Source organism: Stigmatopora nigra, chromosome 11, assembly GCF_051989575.1.
Source record: "Stigmatopora nigra isolate UIUO_SnigA chromosome 11, RoL_Snig_1.1, whole genome shotgun sequence".
Classification (NCBI taxonomy): domain Eukaryota; kingdom Metazoa; phylum Chordata; class Actinopteri; order Syngnathiformes; family Syngnathidae; genus Stigmatopora; species Stigmatopora nigra.
The window spans coordinates 2,169,048-2,181,781 of NC_135518.1; the positions used below are offsets into that span (position 1 = coordinate 2,169,048).

General features: G+C 43.3%; 1 long non-coding RNA gene across 1 annotated transcript; it reads left to right on the top strand.

Annotated features, from left to right (window-relative positions):
* The first annotated feature begins 411 nt into the window (after window positions 1–411).
* Window positions 412–3,585, top strand: LOC144204572 (uncharacterized). The gene is made up of 2 exons (XR_013327911.1): window positions 412–602; window positions 674–3,585. It is a non-coding gene; the product is annotated as an uncharacterized LOC144204572 (long non-coding RNA).
* The last annotated feature ends 9,149 nt before the right edge of the window (window positions 3,586–12,734 follow it).

Sequence of the window (12,734 nt, forward strand, 5' to 3'; positions counted from 1 at the left end):
ATGTTGTGAAGGTGTTTACAAATGCGTTAAAGGGACATTGTATGTGAGGCCCATTGTTGGGCTGGTTTCGCGTCCTGGGTGACGGCGATAAAACCCTGTGTTTATACTAGTCAATGGCAGGTACGGTGGGGCACTTTGCTGGAAAGTGTCCTGTGTCTCAGGGGTAGGCACGAATGTATTGTACTAGAGGTACAATATTGGGGCCGGGGAGTGTCCTGTGTCTAAAGGGTAGGCACGAATATACGTTGTATGGTGTTTGTGTGGTTTCTGCAGTAAAATTAGGAAAGGCCTAGGAGATACAGTTGATACAGTCGAATAGATAATAATAATATTAATAATAATAATAAATAATAGAGTTAACTGTGTGAGGCACACGAACTCACTACAAAAAATAATAGTAAAAAATGGGAAACACGTGTTGTAAGGCGGGTTTGGATGACGATCCAAAAAATACGTCTAACTTGTAAGGATTGGAAAAAAATTGGAAAGACAAAGCGCTTTAAAAATATTACACAGCTATATTTATGGATAAATAAATATGGGTTTGCTGGCCAGCTTAAAATGCATAAAATGCAGGATAATATATGCACTAATGCATAGAGGTAATATACATATATAAATAATATGTGAGTGGATAAAAGTGTAACAGCTTGTTCCACAGACACTAATGGAGGTAATATACATATATAAATAATATGTGAGTGGATAAAAGTGTAACAGCTTGTTCCACAGACACTAATGGCGAAATAAGGCCGGGGAGAAGTTAAAAAATACTATTTTGGGAAAATAGTGGGGGCTCCCTCGGATAACGGGGATATATTTAAGACCGTGGCGGCGGGAAAGTACTGTTTGGTAAGGAAAAAATAGCGGGGCCTCCTCGGCTGACGGGGAAAATATTTACCGAGATAGGTGACGGGCGCGGAGGAAGTTTAACAAAAATAAAGGGAGCTAGAAAATTAATGGGGACACTGGTATTTGATTTGGTTAATCCGGGTATGACGTTTTGTGATTACAATAAATTGGGTTTTTTTTGTGATGCTTGGGCTTGTATAACAACAATTAGAATGGTTATTTCCAAGTGCTGGTGGTGCTTTGTTAATATAACCTATATGTACTGTCAATTTACAGCAATGTGATGGCTTATTGCAGCTTGGTTTTTGATCCCGTCCGCTAGCGGGAAGATGGTGTTTAAAAAGACAAAAGAATATATACAAAATGATCATTTAAATGTTTAGCAGGGAATGTCACCTGTGTTTTTATTATGCTCTAGACTTGCCAAAAAATGTGTCAACTGCGGGGGAAGCGTTTCTGGTGCAGCGGCTGCTGATTAGATGGGAGTGAAACATGTGGGCCGCGGGGCAGACGATTTAACTGTGTTGGGCTTTCGGGAGCGTTCGGACCGTGTAAACGACTAAAATTTTGTGATCCTTTCCGTGAAGACATTATAATAATAATAATTGGCCTTGGGGGTGCTGAAGCAAACTTGAGGGCAGAAAATGGGTTTTTGCCATATTGTTGTGCTTGCAGCATACATATTCTGGATATATGGGGTCTTGGAAAAGTATTGTGATGTAGTTGAATATCGGAAGAGGGGTTAATTTGACGTTTTAATGGTTGTCTTCTCTAAAAAGCGTTGTATTTGGGCACAGGGAAAAAGCTGGTTTGTAAACATAAGATAACAATGCTGTTTTCGCAGCAAGAGTGGAGGTCATAGTTAACGGCTAATTGCGTTTTCTGTTTGGACTTTTCAGAATAAGAACAATACATGGGCTGCAAGAAATGCAAGGTTATGCGAATGCTTTCGCATTGATATTTTGGGTTTTAAAATGAAATGCATTAAGAGGATAGAAAAATCTGTTCAGTAAAAGGTTGATTTGGTAAAAAGCTTTGGATTTGGGAAATAGACCAAAATAGTCATTTTTGAGCAATTGTGGATTTCAAAGGGCTCTTAGTTAAAGGAAACTAGCTTTTGGAGGATAAAATAATATTAATACTATTTCAGAATTTTTTGATTATTCAAAATACTTTAATCCAGGAGGTTGGCTGTTTAAAAGAATAAAAGGCCAGGATGACAAAATTTACAATATTATGGTATATTGGTGACGATAAGGTTTTTAAAACATTAAAGTTTGTAATTAGGAATTGTCTAACAAAAGGTTGATTTGTCTCATTTAATTGTTGTAGATTTTTGTTTTGGTAACAGGCTATGGGAAATGACTCGTGTCTTAAGTAAACATCATATGAGGTGATTTACAAAGTATAGTAGGTATTGAATTATTTGGCTGTTAACGACATCAGATGGGAAATTTACAATGCAATAGTGGCATGATAAAATTCATGGCATTCATCCAAATAATTAGGTGAATTGTAAATAAAATAATTGGTTTAGGATGAGCATATTTTCCCTAAGAATGGAGTAACATGGAATGTTTTTCAAAGTGCACTTGAAAGAACATTGTCTGTTGTCCTGGCAGGAGGAAATATGCTTTGTCACAGGTCATATTGATGACTTTAAGGATATTACGGATTGGATAAGCATTGGTCAATTGATACAACCAAATAACGTTGCTTTTACGGCTTTAAGGGCATGCAAATTGGTTAGAACTTTAGCAACGATGGGGTTAATACGCCTGAATGTTACAGTGATAACGAGTGACAATAACAAGCTTAGATAAGGGAGGGAAAGGAGAAATTCTCCAAATTCCAGAATCTGGCTTAGAAACAGGTTATGTTAGTCGTTTTGGGTTTTTGACAGGATGTGGTAGTACATAAATTCTGGGAAATTTTGGGAAATTGGGGACCCCATATCTAAAACAAGTTTGAGACAAATGTGTAAATAGGCTCTATTTGGCGCTGGATGCACGAATTCTAGTGGGGCCTTTCATGTTTTGAAACAAGTGACGCTTTAGGTAGATGGGTTGTCTATGAACAAAATGGGATGGGCGAAATTCGCTTACAAATTAGGCGTGTTATCTTGGTTCCTAGAATTTGGAGTCAACGCGACGTAATAAAGGCCATAGGCGTCATGTTGTATAAAATAGGCGTGGATGAATTTGTTTTACAAATGGGGGAGATTATCTTATCACCTGAAACAAGTAGAAACAAAATTGGATGGCCGCATTAAAAGGTGATTGGCATGCTATTAGAGGGAATTGGGATTTTCCAAAAAACCTGATAGGGAGCCATTAGGTCATGGCGGCTGTGAAAATAAAAACCTTAGATGTGAAACTATTCCCACCTCAATTCGGGGAACAAACAGCTAAACTGATAGCATTAAAAAGGATATAACTTTGTGTGAAACTTGAAGGTAATTTTTTACAAACGGTTAAAATGCTAGAGTGGGGGTGTGTATATTAAAGGATCTACTAATGAATGCGGGGTGGATCCAGACCTTCCGGAATGTGGGGTATTCATGGCGTCCTCGAGAATTGTGGATTTTCTCCGGGTACTCCAGTTTACTCCCACAAAATGAAATTATGGATGCTAGACTGGTTGAACACACTAAATTCTTCTGTTTATGAGTGTGAGCGTGAATGATAGTTTGTCTTTTTGTGTTTTTTGATTGGCAGACCACCGAGACATAATCTATCAATAAAAGATCAATAAAGAAAATAATTTGGGCTTGAGTCAAGGGAAGACCTATGTCTCGACAAGGGGGAGGTGGCCTTGCTACAACGGCACTACAAGGCTTAGGGTTTAAATCTATATGCATACCCACATATCCATTTCAAAAAATACATATAGATTTTATTTTATTTTTATTAGATCATATGGATATCATTCCACGATATGGAATTCCAGAAACTATTTATAGTGATAATGGCTCCCATTTTGTTAATATAATAGTTGTCTACCATCCACAATTGGCGGACCTTATATGAAGTCCTGTTTGGTAGACCTTACAAATTGTTATTATTCACTACACAATGACAATTGGATGATGAGGCGAATCTATCAGAGAGAAAAAAAAACGCACACACCAAATTTAGACTATCAGAGGGAGATTTTGCTTCTCAACAGGAAACGGACGAAGCGACGGTGATTCTTGAAGACTGGATGCTGATAAGCAGCATAAAAGAAGAAACATCGGAGCAACGCAAAGTGGGAGGGTCCTTGTTACTGAAAGGGGACACGGATGCACCTTTCCCACAGTAAGAAGGTTGTCTAAATTGAAACGTTTCAAGAGGAAAACTCCCTAAACAAAGACAAAAAGTCATGTTGAAAACAATTATTGCTTTTGGGGCAATGAGATTAATGATGATTGTGATTCTATTCCTTTCCACAGTAGGGTTGTTTTCTCCAGTTGGAGAAAAAGGCGGAGGCGTTTCAATTGAGGATACACCTTCTTACGGGAGGGTAAACCGAGAAACATACACATTTACATTTAATTAACATTACCTACTAAATCAAATTTCCACATTGAAAATATATATTTGGACTCGGCGACGTCCCGGTTGCCATACAAAAAGAGATGGTGGGAAATATGTGTGGTACATTAACAGCAAAAAATTAAAGATTGGGAAAAGCCTTGTTGCAGAAATTGGTCAAGATTGGAAAGCTTGGACTGACATATTAACCTGTGAAATTTATTTCTGAAACAGGGATTTCCCAAACGGGGGATAATTGGGCGCTGTTAATGGAGTGTAAAGAAGGCAAGCACTATGTGGAGCTACTTTGGTAAAAGGGTGGTCTCAATTGAAACATTGAGGGGACGGGTAAGATAAACTTTCTGACTTAATAAGATACGGGAAACACCAATATTAATTGAAAAGATTATTGCTCAGCAAGCAATACCATAAAACTATAGGGAACTCTTTTATATTGGGTTTGACGTCTCCATATGGTTTCAATTGAGACTAAACCATCTTACAAAGGATTAGGATAACCTACCAGACAAGGGAAAATACGATGGGGTCTAACAACTCCCTCAATCACCATTCATTTGGGGAAAAGTGTTTTTACAAATGAAAAAACGTGTCCTACTTGGCAAGAAAAAATATTGAAGCAGTGTTTATCCTGTTACGCGGTAAATAGGAAGTCAATTTTTCCACTGTTTAATCATTTTACCTGCTTAAACCTTACAGGGCATGGTCTGAAGCTGGGGGCGATAAATGAGACGTGGTGTACCGGCGTTCTAAAACAAACTACACCCCTGATACCACGTTCTGGCCTATGGTGGCGGGGTGGTAGATAAATTATACGACTCCTGCCGAAACGCGGCAGGACTAGGTACTTTGGTCTCACTGCTCTTACCGGTGTCTGTTTTTCCATCCACAGTGGAGGAGATACAATTGGCGGCTCATAATTCGGAGGTGAAGGGTCGACCCTCCCGACATCGTCGAGAGGCATGGAGGGAAGGAGATCCAACATACATTGATGCGATTGGCATCCCCCGGGGCGTACCAGATGAGTATAAGCTGGCTAATCAGATCGCAGCAGGTTGGGAGTCTATCTTCCTTCTAATCACCCCAAACAAAAATGTGGATAGAATAAATTACTTACATTACAATGTTCAAAACTTGGAAATTATACTGAACAGGGATTTGTGGCCATGAAGGAACAACTGGCAGCTACCAGTCTGATGGCGTTCCAGAATCGCATAGCGGTGGATATGATCCTTGAAACAGGGGGCGTGTGTGCAATGTTTGGAAAACAATGTTGCACCTTCATACCGAACAACGCGTCACCCAGTGGATCTCTCACCAGGGCCATTACTGGCCTGCAAACACTGAACCGCAATATGCAAGAGCACTCTGGAGTAGATACGTCCGCATTGTCAGATTGGTGGGATAAGACCTTTGGAAAATCTAAAGATTTGGACTATAGGCACAATTACCGCTATCCTAACATTGTGTGGGTGATGTAGTATCCCCTGTTTGCGCTCCTTGCTAAGCCGACTTATAACTACTGAAATTGCCCCTACAAATTCTAAAGTACATGAGTTGTATCTTATGGGACGGTTTGGGGAAAGCAGTGAGGTCCAGGAGTACGGTAAATCCGAGGACCAATTGGACGAATATAATTATGTTTTTTCTCTTTCAGACCAGCCATGGGAGTAAGGAGTAGGCGGATAAAATCGCAGTCACCGACATTTCCATTTAGTGATTACTAAGAAATGACTAATAACATACATATTATAAAAACGGGGGAATGTTGGGTTTATTCTGTTTTATTATTATAATAGTTATATTAATTCATTTCTTTATTAAATCAATCTCTTTCTTTTCTTTGTATTAATTCATTACTTTGTTAAATCATTCTCTTTCTGTTTTTCAAAAGTCTTGAGGTCACACCAAGTCATCTTTAACCTAGACAGCCTGTTCCAGGATGGTTATACAAACAATCCACCCAATCTGGGTCCTTGAGATTTGGTGGGCCCTTGGTGACGAGGACAGGGCTATTCGGACAATAACAAGAATATTGTTATCGTTATGTAACCGTACACTTCGGGTTTTTCTGTATGTAACGATTATATGATTATGATTATATTATATGATTCTTAGGTCAAGGAGGTTGTATAATTACTCTAATCTAAATGTTGTTAGGTCTAGTCCCTGTTTTTGTTATTAGTAAAATACTTTGATTGTTATTGTAGTCCCAGATGTTGTTTTTACTCATACGTGATGGAATGATCAACAACTCTGTAACTTGTGACCATAAGAATGGGACGAAAACGTCTATTCGAGGAGACGTTCGGAAGTCGTACGGTGACGCTTGCTGTAACTCTCCCTTCCGGAGGCTTTTACCTGTTGTATCCATTTCTATTTAATTAAATGTCAATAATTGAATAAGATGTCTTCCTGCAGTTATTGATAATTACGGACGAAGGTAATTATTAATGAACCTGACAAACAGTAATGAAAGAGTTGCATAATAACATGGGGCACCAGCGTATCGACCACACAGTATCCCTTGTGCGTGATCGTTTCTGTTGGCCGTATATGCAGTCTGATATTGAACATTATGTGACCAAAACCTGCCATTGTCTTAAACAAAAGAAACCATGCCAGGAACAGAGAGCGCCATTGACAAATATTGTGACAACACGGCCCTTTTGAGCTGGTCTGTATTGACTTTCTTCATCTTGATCGATGCAAAAGCGGATATGACTATATCCTCGTCATAGTCGATCAGTTTACACGTTTTGTCCAAGCATATGCCACCACCACCAAGTCAGGAAAGGCTGCTGCAAACCTTATCTTCAATCACATTGCCCTGAAGTTTGGGTTCCCCTTACGTATCAACCATAATCAGGGAAGATAATTTGAAAACCAGTTATTCATACAGTTGAAGAGACTCAGTGGCATGGCTGGATCCAGGACGGCATCGTATCACCCGATGGGTATTGGTCAAGTGGAACGAATGAACAGGACATTACTACAGATGCTCAGAACACTGACTGAGACACAGAAATTGAATTGGAACGAGTCTTTGAACAAGCTTGTGCATGCTTACAACTGTACCCGTTGTGATGTAACAGGTTATTCACCATTTTACCTACTGTTCGGGAGATCGCCGAGGCTTCGAGTGGACATGCTCTTTGGACTGTGCAACAAGTCCGATACAGATGAACAGCAGGACTATGTGGAGAATTGGAGACGAGGGATGGAGGAGGCGTACACCATTGTCACCGAGAGTGCACGGAAAGCTGCAGAAAGAGGTAAAAAGCACTATGACACTAAAGCGGGGAGTTCCGTGCTACAACCAGGAGAGCGCATCCTGATAAAAAACCTGACACCAAGAGGAGGACCTGGAAAACTCCGTGACTTCTGGGAAGATACAGTTCACACAGTGGTGAGGCGAATTGGATCTAACCTACCAATTTATGAAGTCAGGCCAGAAAAAGGTAAAGGGCGTTCCAGAGTTCTGCACGGAAATGTACTGATGTCCTGTGATCATTTACCCTTTGAGGCAACCCCAGAAGAAGGGAAAATTGGCAAAAGTATGCAGAGAAAAACAGCAGCCGGTATCTCATCAGGAGTCAGATGAAGACATTGGTGACGAATATGACTTTCACTACGAGCCCCTCCAGGGGCTAAATGAGAGAGAGATGCCCAAGGGATGGAGTCTGAGCACAGGCCACTGCTAGCGGATCAGAGACGTGAAGGGCCCTGCTTCCGGACCACTATAATCAGATGATGACTATCAGCTAGAGGAACCTGGTCCATCTGTGGAGGACCTGCCTGATGAGCGAACAAACCTGGCTGTTGAAGATCCTCGTGATGATCACTTATCGGAGACCTCTCCGCCAACCGCTGTGACTGTTGACTTACGAGCAGCCAAGAAGGGAGAGACATCCACTACGACGCATGACCTATGATCAGCTTGGTGTCCCCTCCGGTTACATCATCCAGCCACCACACCATCTGCCACCTTCTTACCCTGCACCAGAAGTGGTCCCTTATTTAGTAACCCTTTCAGCCATATTACATTCAACCACCCTATATGTATGGACTCCAACAGACTTGAGCCTAAAAGGGTGACATTTCTTATGCTGGCATGACTGTTATGGACTGTGTTTACAGTTTCAATCCAGTAAACCTGTGTCTCAAGTGTAAATACAGGGTGCAACACTTGGAATGAGCGAACGTCTGCTGGGTTGATTGCAATAAGTAGCATGCCGGCGAGAAATATAACCAGTCACTCAAGCGGGCACGGCCATACAAAAATTGAGTTTATTGCACAGACAAAACGCACAGACCGTTTGGGCACATTGAACTCCAACCCTAACTGGAAAAAGATCCGAGTTACTGCCGGCTTCGGAGACCAGACTCTGACACCGGTCATAAAGGGACCAGATCCCGCGTAACAGAGGTTCTTGAACGCCATACTCCCGGAGTACCCCCCACAAAACTGCCCGGGGGACATAGTCGAAAAGTCCACAAAGCACATGAAGACTGACTGGGCAAACTCACATGACCCCCTGAGGATCCTGCTGAGGGTGCAGAGCTGATCCACTGTTCCACAGCCAGACCAAATTCCACACTGCTCCTCCTGAATCAGAGATTCAACCTCCCAGCAGACCGTCCTCTCCAGTAACCCAGAATAGACCTTCCCGGGGAGGCTGAGGAGTGTGATTCCCCAGTAATCGGAACACACCTTCGGGTTCCCCTTTTTGAAAAGGGGAACCACCACTCCTGCCGATCCAAAGGCACTGTCCCCAATATCTATGGAATGTTGCAAAGGTGTGCCAACCAAGACAGCCCCTTTAGAAACTCCGGGCGGATCGCATACACCCCCGGGGCCTTTCCACCGAGGAGCTTTTTAACCACCTGGATGACTTCAACCCTAGAGATAAGATCCCGCCCCAGAGTCCTCGGCTCTGCTTCCTCTTGGGAGGGTGTGTCAGTGGACATGAGGAGCTCTTCAGAGTATTCGGCACGCCAATTCACAACATCCCTAGTCAAGGTCAGCAACGCCCCATCCCCACTATACACTGTGTTGGTGCACTGCTTCCCCCTTCTGAAACGTCGGGTGGTGGGCCAAAATCTTCTTGAAGCCACCCTGAATTGGCCATTGCCTCACCGAACTCATCCCATGCCCCCATTTTTGTCACAGAGACAACCAGAGTCACGTGCCGCTTGGCCATCCGTTACAGCTGCCTCCGGAGTCCTCAGGGTCAAAAGGCCCCGTTGCGATTACTTTTTCAGCCTGGTTCTGGAGTTGCTGCCACGACAGGAACCGACCACCTGACATGAGAGATGCTCTGTCGAGGGTGGGAAAAACTCCTGACAGTGGACTCCACCAAGTGTTCCCAGCAGACCATCACGAAACGTTTGGGTCTCCTGGGCCACACTGGCGTCTGGGCCCACCATCAGGGTCAAATCACCACCAGTGATCTTCCTAATCACTTCCTTCCGGGTCTTTAACTTGGTGGTGGGGTTTGTGTGTCCCAATGATCCTTGAAGGTATGTTGTCTGGGGTCTGGGGCCTTGTGCCCCTGGTAGGGTCACCCGTGGCAAATTGGTCTGGGGCGAGGGACCAGACAAAGCATAACTCAGAAGACCTGTTATAATAAAAAATATCATTGGAAAACCTCCACACCCATGGGGCCTGGCCAGGCACAGCCCGAAGAGGTGACATGAGTCCACCCTCAAATGGGCTCAACACCTGTGAGAGGGGCCAAAGAGGTCAGGTGCGCCGACAGTTCTGCGACAGCCAAAGGAGAGATCCTTGGCATTCCGATCCCCGGCTGCAAAATGAAGAGAAATTCAAACTGCAAAATCAAATTTCTTTATGGTCATAATTAGTACCGCAAAAGGGAACACTAAATGGATCTGGCAAAATATATTTTAAAAAAAACTGGCATGAATTAAAGCACAGCCAAATAAAGGAATTTCAGTTGAACCAAAAGAACATACCTTTAAAAGACAGGGGGAAATAATCAGACAGGTCAGTTGTTGTTAACTTCAAGCCAACCTTTAGTAATATGCCTGAAAACCCCCTCTGCTTTTAGCTACACCCCGCTACATGCCCACCACGCATCATCTGCATGTCTCCCATATGACCGCTGCATGTCCCCTGCGTGATACCTGCATGATTACCACGTGATAGCTACGTGAGTCCATTTTTACACATAAACTCGAATACCCCTCTATACCCTTGCTATTTGGCTGGAGGCATCAATAATCGAAGAATAATAAACCCCCAATCCCAAAACCATTTTTACATAACACATGCACTCATTTATAACTTAACTCACTTTACCCTGTCACACAGGCTATATGGGACGTGCACTTCCTTTTCATTGCACACTACCTTTAGTACTTCTGTGCACCCGTGTTTTAATGGTGGAGGTAATCGGTTAGGATGACTCAGGGATGTTTTTCGAAGAAGTCGAGATCCAACCAAGATTGTTGTTACTTGTGTTTTTGCCCCAATTCGTCTTTCCGCTTACCTGCACGTGGACCTTATTTTTTCTGAAAACAGCATTTTTTGGAAATACTGATTTGAGGTGTCATTTATTATCGAATTCCGGCTCTGTCCAATTAAAAAAAATCTGAGACCTCCTGATTGATTCAAAACCCTGCCATTTTTTTAAATCCAGCAGACAGTTTAGTTGCAATCAGATCATATTGGTTTTTATATTATATCGGTTTTCTTTGCTGTTAAAACACCCATGATTTTAAAACTCCAGATTGACAACCTTGATTGGAAACCCAATTTTTTTCTATGACATCCACAGATGTTCAAAGCATAAATGTGCAAATTTCCAGATAAGTTGGCTTAGCCATTTTAGAGTCCATAGGGAACAAACAGACACACACACGTGCACACGTCTTGGAAAAGACAATAGAGGGGCAAATTGAGGATCACATTAACAGCAGTCCATACACCCTTAACAGGCAGCAATTTGGTTTTTGAAAACGTTCTACCAAAACAGTGGTTAGCTTTTTTCCAGTAAACATCAAATCAAAACTTGATGAAGGTGGGGTCATTGGTGGGGTCTTCATTATCAAAAAGACATTAAACACCATCCAGCACAAGATACTGCTGACTAAACTGACTAATTTGAATTTCTGAGCAAGCACTCAAAATTGGATTGAATCTAATTTATCTGTAAGATCAAAGTCATTCGCGATAGAAAATAAAATACAAAATCTACTTTGCGGGATAACAGTCTTGGGGTACCGGAGGTGTCAGTACCGGGTCCCCTACTCTTCAGTCTTTACATAAATTGACTGCCAAGCTTTTGTCCTTCAACCCCTCCAACTAGTGGGACAAAGACCAGGAACCTTCCCGAGGTGTCCCGCGAAGGGCTTCCTGCATGGAGGAGCCCTACAAATCCCAATCAACACACCCAGACCCGCGCCGTGGGAGGCGCCCCTTTTTCCTTACCGGAGCTGCATCGCCCGTCCTGCATCTCCGGTCCCTTCTCCTTAGGGCGGGCGACATCGAGAGCAACCCGGGACCCAAATGCCCCTGGTGCGCCACCGCCATACGCTGCGACCACACTCCGATCACCTGTACCACTGGTCGACGGGGGTTCCACAGGAGCTGCTCCGGCCTGTCCCGATATTCAATGGACATAAAAGGCTTCGTCTGCAGAATCTGCTTGGGCTCCTCTCCGCCCACACGGGTAGCACGGGCTAGTCGTAGCGTCCCCACTTCATCCATATCTACCACCCCGTCATCTCTTGCCCCCAAACCTACATCATCCATACCCCCCACTAGCCCACCGGCGAGGAACAATTGCTTCATCTGCGAGCGTCTCATCAGGTCCAACAACGCTACCCTCCCGTGTGTATCCTGCCCAAACTGGGCACACCGCTCCTGCACCCGTATCAGCCGCTATGAGGCATCCCCCACCTGGACATGCACAAACTGCAATGCGTCCCAAATCATACCCCATGCCCAACCTCAGGCAACAACGACCCCTGTGCCCCCCATAATTGCCTAACAGCCCCCACCAAATAACCTCTGTCCCATATGCACACGTCGACTACCCAGTCGGTGCGCCCTTTTCTGCAGCTCCTGTAAGAGAGGCTTCCACGTCACCTGCGCCCCTGAAACCAGAACAGCAGTTGACAGAATGAGGCAATCAAACTCCTGGCGGTGCTCAACCTGCATCCAACCACATATCACACACACAGACAATATCTGTGATAACAGAAAGGCCCAACTCCCCCCCTGCTCTCAACCCCACCTAACCATTGTGCAGTGGAACTGCGACTCACTTGCAGGAAAAATCACCGAACTAAGCGCCCTAGCAAGAAGACTGAAATGTGATGTCC